Below are 9,570 nucleotides of genomic sequence, written 5' to 3' on the forward strand. Positions count from 1 at the left end.
TGAAATGAATGGGAAGTAAAGTGAAACTTAAGTGAAACTTAATTTTTGGTGTGTTGGCTCACTCTAGTGGTATGTCCCCGTATTTGGATTACCATAATGACGACAATATCAACGGCGCGCACAGCGTCGGTGCTTTCAGGAACCATTGGAATTCTTAAGGTTGCGCAAAGCATTGAATAGTTACGGTAACGGCAAGGGTGTATGCTTGGTGGAAAACTGCATATCCCACAATTCATAGCACTCCTCTACCCAGTCAAACAATGGCGGCTGCCACTTCGTTTAATATATTCCTCTTATTCGTGTTTCTAGGTCACAAAGTAAACTTTTAAGATATTTTCAGGTGTGTAAACGTCAAATATCTGCTTGTTTTGTCAAAACATCCCATATTGGCAACAGATTTTTCACGATGTTGTCTAGCTAGCCGGCTAGCGCCGCTTCACTCAAAAGCACCCAGGCTTGGCTTTCAGTGAGGCGTCTCTAACTCCTTTCATCCCCGATCGCTCCTTAAACAGTCTTTGTCTTAGCTGGACTTATTTTTCGTTTATATGGGCCGATGATGCTGGTCGATGAGGAAAAACTAACTGAGTTGTTTGGTGGTGGCTAACGCGGAGCTAGCTAGCCACCGGTATGTGTCTCTTTCCCCTCGTATGTGGGGAAAGAAACATGCGAGGCGGCCACTGATCGACCGGTTTTCAGGCGAGAATGTAGGTGTGTAAACTTCAAATATCTGCTCGTTTTATCAAGAAGTTCCATATTTTATCAAGAAGTCCCATATCTCTCACGATGTTACTGCTAGCGCCGCATGGCAGCTAGCTGGCTAGCGCGGCTTGTGTGACACTCAGGCCGGGCTGGCTCACACATAGGCCGGCTCACGCTCTCGTTCCATCCCCTAGTCTTTCTTGATGACTCTTGGTTGGCTGCTGGATTTATTTTTCATTTATATGGGCTGGTGATTCATTTATTCATTTTAGTAACGGTAAAAACAGTGAAAGGTGGTGGATTGTCCAGATGCTGTTCGATGTGGAAAAAATAACTCGGTTGTTTGGTGGTGGCTAACGCGGAGCTACAACGGAGGGCAGCGGTGTATGACAGAAAGGAGATGGGGAAAAAGAGAGATGCGAGGCGGCCGCCAAGCGACTGGCCCTGGCTTACACCGAGAGCGGTTCTCTGTCTGGTTTCACCCCCCTCACCCCCCCCCCCCCCTCACCCTCACGCCGCCGGTACGAGTGTCCGGTGAACTGAATGTCAGGTAAGACGTTATGTATATTTTCGTTGTGCTGACTTTTTACAATCAGTTACACTGGTCGTGTCCAAATTCATGGGCTGCATCCTCCTCAGAAGGTCGGGTAGGCTGGAAGTAAACGACTGGGGAAATTGGACGGTCTAGCCTTCAGATTAGCGTCGCCGCTGTCTCGGTGGAGTTTAATAAACTCAGCCGTCTGCTCCTTGCTATCTAAAATATAACAGGACACTGGCGTAAATTCTCGACTGGCTCATACTTATGTTTAATCAGGTTTCTGTTTGACCTTTAGTCAGCTGTGTAAAAACCAAGGAGGAGGGGGATTAATAAAGTTTTACTTTATCTAATCTAATCTAATAACTTTAATCTCAGCCAAACCGATTTACTCACGAACAAACAAAACACTGAAAAAAGCCCAACAATAACATTTGTAGGTTGTCTAAGTGAATTATATATTACGTTTAACCCAAGTAGCGAAAGTCCGCGATGATCTGAAAATGTTGTGCCGTTCTCGGCCGCATCAGTAACCCTCGAGCTCCTGGCTAGCTGTCGAGCTGGTGGGTAGCAGACGTCTCCGAAAACGTCGAAGCACTTTGGCAAATATGCGATATCTTGATAAACCGAGCAGATATTTGATGTTTACACAGCTACTTTCTCGCCTGAAAATATGTTAAAAGTTTATTTTGTGACCCAGAAAGATTAGTAAGAGTAATTTTAAAACTTAGTAGCGGCCGCCATTGCTGGAAACTGGAGTTTGGCTGGGCCGCGCCATGATGTAATCGGTCTACAAATGGGGCCTCAGGAGGATGCAGCCCATGAATTTGGACAAGTCGTACAGCTGGGTGGGTGCTGTGTTACTGATGGTGAACTTTATTGTATTCATAAGGTTAGTTATTGGGTTGTCAACCGCCCCGTGCAAACGAAATCGTCCCGCATTCAGAGAAAATATTACGCGTTTCGTATTGAGCTGAAAAGGAACACAGTTTGTCCCATACTTCAGGTAGAATGGAAGAAGACACAAAGCTGGATTTATTCTGTCGTTACTCAGGCTCCCCTGTCATTCTCTCGCCTGTTGCAACTTCAATCATGAAACTGATCAATGATCGGCTTTTCTCTCTTGTTTGTTTATCGCGCTAAACAACAGCAGCACGTTTAAGCTTGATCAGCTGTTGTTAAATTCATTTGATTTTAATTTCTAGTATCAGCTGATGTTTGATGGAGCCACAGCTGAAAAAAAAGGGCTGGTCCTAACCATGAGATGTCCTTACTGAGTCATCAGAGCTGAACTGGTGATGGAGAAACAGGTTTACCTTTTAGGTGACATGAATGAGTTGAAGGGAAGTTATGAACTATTTCTGAGAGACAACTAACACCAAGCTCCTTTTTTTGTGTAGCTGACAGCTGGTAACTGTGCAGGGGCAGATCTAGCACAGCTTTTGCCAGGGGGCCAGGTAGGGCATTAACAGGGAGAGGGGGACACAAAGATATACTTTTCTTTCTTACTTTCATATAAAATATTTAGCTTTTATTAAATAGTTATCTGAATCTTACAACCAAAGTTTGTATAATAATACACAAGATTGGCTGTAGACCATTGTTAATCATTCAGAACACTGTGTAAAAATAACAAAAAACAAAAAGTGAATGCAAAAGTGCATAAATATTTATTTTACGTGTTTGATGTGTGTGGCAGGGCGTGGTCTGCAGTGCCGCTGCAGGGGAGGTGGACCCACCTCAGCGACATCTGTAATCAATCTATGTGTCGGGCCGTGAGATGAAAAGCTACAGCCGGCTCTGTGGGTACAGCAACTATGTGTGAAAAGTTGTCCATAACGTAATGCTTTGAATGAACACGCTTTGAAGTGTGTTCATGCAAACATTGTCGGGTCTGCTTATGAACCTCTGCGCACAGCGTCTACAAATCGGGGCTGTACGAAGTCACCTCATCTTTACACAAAACTGTAAGCTGTCATCTGTGAGGCGCGAGCGGTGTTTGGTTTTACCATAGTTCATGGTGGAGAATGGCTGCTCTGCTGAGTTTTGCTCTCTGTAGCCGTTTGAATGGCAAACTATACTGATTAGCGGCGGTATAGGCACACTTAAAATTTCTTCAGAAATTTTCGCTTTCTAGTAATAAATTTATTATTGCACTTTTTATTTGACATATGCCCAATTACTTTATCTAACTCTTCAATTCTCTTCAAGTTTATCTTCCATATGTTGCCTAAAAGACTCGTCAATAATTGTACTACATGGCCTAATTATTTCAAAAAATGTTTGACAATCATCGATTGAAAAGTTAGATTCATATAATTTCTTATAGAAATGTTCTATTTCCTCATTTCCCACAGACCTGTAACGTCTTCTGTAAGAAGCTTTTCTGTCCCCCACTCGTTACCTGTATGAATGGCACCTGTTTGAACTCATCATCTGTATAAAAGACACCTGTCCACAGCCTCAAACAGTCAGACTCCAAACTCCGCCATGGCCAAGACCAAAGAGCTTTCGAAGGACACCAGGAAAAGTATTGTAGACCTGCACCAGACTGGGAAGAGTGAATCTACAATAGGCAAGCAGCTTGGTGTGAAAAAATCAACTGTGGGAGCAATCATCAGAAAATGGAAGACATACAAGACCACTGATAATCTCCCTCGATCTGGTGCTCCACGCAAGATCTCATCCCGTGGGGTCAAAATGATCATGAGAACGGTGAGCAAAGATCCCAGAACCACACGGGGGGACCTGGTGAATGACCTGCAGAGAGCTGGGACCAAAGTAACAAAGGTCACCATCAGTAACACACTACAACGGCAGGGAATCAAATCCCGCAGTGCCAGACGTGTTCCGCTGCTGAAGCCAGTGCATGTCCAGGCCCGTCTGAAGTTTGCCAGAGAGCACATGGATGATACAGCAGAGGATTGGGAGAATGTCATGTGGTGAGATGAAACCAAAGTAGAACTTTTTGGTATAAACTCAACTCGTCGTGTTTGGAGGAAGAAGAATACTGAGTTGCATCCCAAGAACACCATACCTACTGTGAAGCATGGGGGTGGAAACATCATGCTATAGGGCTGTTTTTCTGCCAAGGGGACAGGACGACTGATCCGTGTTAAGGACAGAATGAATGGGGCCATGTATCGTGAGATTTTGAGCCAAAACCTCCTTCCATCAGTGAGAACTTTGAAGATGAAACGAGGCTGGGTCTTCCAACATGACAATGATCCAAAACACACCGCCCGGGCAACAAAGGAGTGGCTCCATAAGAAGCATTTGAAAGTCCTGGAGTGGCCTAGCCAGTCTCCAGACCTCAACCCCATAGAAAATCTGTGGCGGGAGTTGAAAGTCCGTGTTGCTCGGCGACAGCCCCAAAACATCACTGCTCTCGAGAAGATCTGCATGGAGGAATGGGCCAAAATACCAGCTACTGTGTGTGCAAACCTGGTAAAGACCTATAGTAAACGTTTGACCTCTGTTATTGCCAACAAAGGTTATGTTACAAAGTATTGAGTTGTATTTTTGTTATTGACCAAATACTTATTTTCCACCCTGATTTACGAATAAATTCTTTACAAATCCTACCATGTGGATTCATGGATTTTTTTTTCACATTCTGTCTCTCACAGTTGAAGTGTACCTCTGGTGCAAATTACTGACCCCTGTCATCATTTTAGGTGGGGGAACTTGCACAATCGGTGGCTGACTAAATACTTTTTTGCCCCACTGTATAAGGTCTTAAATAATCAGGCCCCATCTTATCTTAATGTCCTTGTAGTACCATATCACCCTATTAGAGCACTTCGCTCTCGCTCTGCAGGCCTACTTGTTGTTCCTAGAGTATTTAAAAGTAGAATGGGAGGGAGAGCCTTCAGTTTTCAGGCCCTTCTTCTGTGGAACCAGCTTCCAGTTTGGATTCGGGAGACAGACACTATCTCTACTTTTAAGATTAGGCTTAAAACTTTCCTTTTTGCTAAAGCATATAGTTAGGGCTGGACCAGGTGACCCTGAATCCTCCCTTAGTTATGCTGCAATAGACGTAGGCTGCCGGGGGATTCCCATGATGCATTGAGTTTTTCCTTTCCAGTCACCTTTCTCACTCACTATGTATTAATAGACCTCTCTGCATTGAATCATGTCTGTTATTAACCTCTGTCTCTCTTCCACAGCATGTCTTTTATCCTGTCTTCCTTCTCTCACCCCAACCGGTCGCAGCAGATGGCCGCCCCCTCCCAGGCCGCCGCCTGGTTCTGCCGGAGGTTTCTTCCTGTTATAAAAGGGAGTTTTTCCTTCCCACTGTCGCCAAAGTGCTTGCTCATAGGGGGGTCATATGATTGTTGGGTTTTTCTCTGTATCTATGAAGCGCCTTGAGGCGACTTTTGTTGTGATTTGGCACTATATAAATAAAATTGAATTGAATTGAATTGAACCTGAATTGAGCCGATATTATCATCATTTTCTGTTGTCCTTACCCTTCATTTTCTTTGGGTTCGGGCTTTTAGTAGGTGTATGATTCGGGTCGATTTTACTTTCTTTGGAAGAACTCTCGTCCACCTCGATGTCTTCCATGTCGCTGTCTTCACAAGCCTCGCGGAGGGCAGTTAAGTTGTAGTCATGGTCAGCCATGTTGTAAACCACTTCGTTCTCAGGAGGAAAAAAAGCCTCAAAAAACGAGAAAAAAAAATTCCGGCAAAAGGAAAAAGGATTAATGCAGTTTAATCCTAGTGGAATTTGTAGATTGCTGCGTATAAATACCCCAACTAGGGACAAAATAGTCTTATTATTAACAGAGCCTGCAAAAAGGGTGCTTCTCATTCCACCATCTTAGATCCTCCCGGGAAGTGACAGTCTCTGGCTGTGTCCCAATTCAGAGTCTGCACGTTTAAAGTACCCGGACTACCCGCACTACGTATGGTGCGTACTATAAGTACGAGAAGTGCGGAAGTGAGAGGCTTGTGAAATGGGACGGTCTAGCCTTCGTTGCGCTGTTCAGGTTGCCTAGCAACCACGATACTAACCGCGAGAAACGCGAGATTGTGTGACAAATGAAGGAGAAAAAATGTTTTGTTGGTCATTCATTTTTGTCATGACATCACTTTAATTAGTTGAGTATCTGAGGCTGAGACCACAGGACTGTAAAACATGATTGTTGGGCTTCATTTCTGTACTGAACAGTCATTTCAAGATCAGTTAGTAAATAAAAATTAGCTAATGTTGTTCATGAGACTAAAGTCATCTCACTGTGGTAATGTAAATATAATATGGCCAATATTATAGTATTGTCAGATTATTATGATATATATATATATATATATATATATATATATATATATATATATATATATATATATATATATATATATATAACACCTAAAATTTACCTCCAATTTTCTAATACTTCATAGAACCAGCTATATCATTCAAATCATAAAACCTGCAGCGTGACTTAGGCTGTATCCCAATTCAGGGTCTGCAGCCTTAAAGTACGATCCTCAAGGGCCGCGTACTTAAAGACCGCTAAGGCCGGAAGTGCGAGGCTTGTGAAATGGGATGGTCTAGCCTCGGTTGCGCTGCCCAGGTTGCCTAGCAACCATGATACTAACAGCTGGAAATGTTTCATACAGCTTTGTTTGACAGAAATGAAAGAGAAAATCATTTGTTCGTTTGTTTGTTTGTTTCTACATGAGCTTTGATCATTCTCTGTAAGATTAAGGTCAGCTATTGAACGGCGTATATTTTAAAGCAAAGGCTTTAAAACCAAGTTAGTACAAACATCACTAATGTCACATAACTTTGCCGACATGTGGCCAACAGTAATGTTTTAATGTTCTTCGTTATTAAACATTTGCACATAAATAAGTGGCATCATATTCAGTACTTACTTAAAGTTTACTCTTCGGGCGCCCCTCATCCGCCGTTTTTTTCAGCAAAATTATCCACACCTACCAATATCCACCCTATGCATTCTGGGATATATTGGGCCATGAAGTCTACACCGCCACGTCCTTAAAATTCAGGGGAATGAAGGACGCATTTGAGGGCCGCATTTCGAGCAGCCTTCGAATTGGGACAGCCTTCGTCGCGTCGCTGTGACGTAATCGGCCTTAAAATGCGGCCTTTAAGGCTGCAGACCCTGAATTGGGATACAGCCTTAGTGACCTCAAGCATGCTGAGGCAGTCTGCCTGCTTCATGATGCACTGCTTCCCCCTGCTGGATTCCAGTGTGAATTGATGAGTCACAGAGCTGTTTGGACAACATGAAGAAGTCGCTTTTAGTCTAACTCTGATTACACTGAATGTACAGGGTGGGCCATTTATATGAATACACTGTAATAAAATGGGAATGGTTGGTGATATTAAAGTCCTGTTTGTGGCACATTAGTATATGTGAGGGGGCAAACTCCTCAAGATGGGTGGTGACCATGGTGGCCATTTAGAAGTTGGCCATCTTGGATACAACTTTTGTTTTTTCAATAGGAAGAGGGCCATGTGACACATCAAACTTATTGGTAATGTCACAAGAAAAACAATGGTGTGCTTGGTTTCAACGTAACTATTTTTTCATGAGTTATTTACAAGTTTCTGACCACTTATAAAATGTGTTCAATGTGTTGGATTATCAATCCAACCCTCTTCTCCCACTCTTCACATACTGATAGCAACACCGCAGGAGAAATGCCAGCACAGGCATCCAATGTCCGTAGTTTCAGGTGCTGCACATCTCGTATCTTCACACTTCTAAATGGCCACCATGGTCACCACCCATCTTGAGGAGTTTGCCCCCTCACATATACTAATGTGCCACAAACAGGACTTTAATATCACCAACCATTCCCATTTTATTACAGTGTATTCATATAAATGGCCCACCCTGTAGAATAAGGACTACTATTAATCCCCTCTTTCATTCCAATCAGCAATCAAAGGTGATATGTCAGGGCTGCATCAGTTTCATAGAAACATTCTGCTTTGTGTTTTGATTCTTGTGTACTACTACAGGAGCTTTGCTTGAGACACAATTCAAAACAATTATTTTTTATCCTTTACCACAGCCCCACAGCTCATCTTTTGCTTAAAACAAGCTTTATGCTAACAGCCAACACTTTGTGCCTGAGATGACAATATTAAAGATATAATATCCCCTTTATATGTGGTTGATTTATTTTTTTTAGAGCAGTGGTAAGTTTCTGGAATTTAACAACATATGCTAGTGAAACCATAGAGGTACAACAGCACAGAGGTTTGAGATGCATTTTTAACACGTTTTAAAAATAACGCATCTGGATGTTCTAAGCATGCACAACTCAAATTTACTTGCGTATTAAAACATGTTAGGGGATTATGCACAAAGAATTATTTTTTGAACACGTTAGCTCATCAAACACAAAATGGTAACTAATTTATTGTAAATGTCTCAGGTATTTCATCCAACATCATGGAAAAAAGCTTGAAAACATGACTTTTCACTGGGTTGACCAAGTGAAATTAGTTAAATATGTATTTCCTAAGCAAATACACGTATTCTCACAATTGTGCATTCAGTTGTAATGCTGTGGGAATAAAGTGGTGGTCAAGGGCTGATTTTTCACTAGTTTTACTTTTTTTTTTGCCAGTGCATCCCATTCCAGTTGCATAAGTAGTCCAGCTCCTCCAGGATGGCACATCAATACAAGCCATCACGAGAAGGTTCGCAGTGTTTCCTAGCACAGTCTCAGGAGTGTGGAGGAGATACAGAAAGATGGGCCATAACAACCCTGTTGCAGAAGGGCCTTCTGCAACAGGGTTGCAACAGGGTTGCAGAAGGGCATCAACCTAGTCCTGTAGATGATTTCTTGTGCAAGTAGGAACATGGGAAACACTGTCAGAGCCCTATAAAATGACCTCCAGTGAGCTACTCAGGCATATTTCTCACCAAGAACTAAGAGGTTGGCATAAAGGTCCAACATCCTTTAGTGCAGCAGTCCCCAACCTTTTGTGCGCCACAGACCGGGTTATGATTCCAGAACGCTTGGATTATACAGAAATACAATGATCTCAAATACACCAAACAAGTCCATTTCTGAAAGGCTTAAAAAAACAAAAAAAACAAAAAAAAAAAAAACACAAAGGATTCTTAGTTTTGAGCCTACTCAAAAGTATGAACTTAAAGCCTATTGGGACGCATCCCTTAAACAGGCAACTCATGCTGAATTAAAACAATTCTGTAAAGAAGGGTGGTCCAAAATTCCTTCACAGTGGTATGAAAGGCTCATTGATAGTCATCACTAATGCTTGATTGCGGTTTTTGCTGGTAAGCAGGGAACTTTCTGGAGCAACAACTTTAACGCATAGAACCA

General features: G+C 42.5%; 1 long non-coding RNA gene across 1 annotated transcript; it reads left to right on the plus strand.

Moving 5' to 3' along the window:
* The first annotated feature begins 246 nt into the window (after window positions 1–246).
* LOC145430520 (uncharacterized) lies at window positions 247–5,663 on the plus strand. Its single transcript, XR_013911104.1, has 2 exons — window positions 247–1,249; window positions 5,404–5,663. It is a non-coding gene; the product is annotated as an uncharacterized LOC145430520 (long non-coding RNA).
* Window positions 5,664–9,570: the final 3,907 nt, after the last annotated feature.

Source organism: Astatotilapia calliptera, chromosome 2 (genome assembly GCF_964374335.1).
Source record: "Astatotilapia calliptera chromosome 2, fAstCal68.1, whole genome shotgun sequence".
In the NCBI taxonomy this organism is placed as follows: domain Eukaryota; kingdom Metazoa; phylum Chordata; class Actinopteri; order Cichliformes; family Cichlidae; genus Astatotilapia; species Astatotilapia calliptera.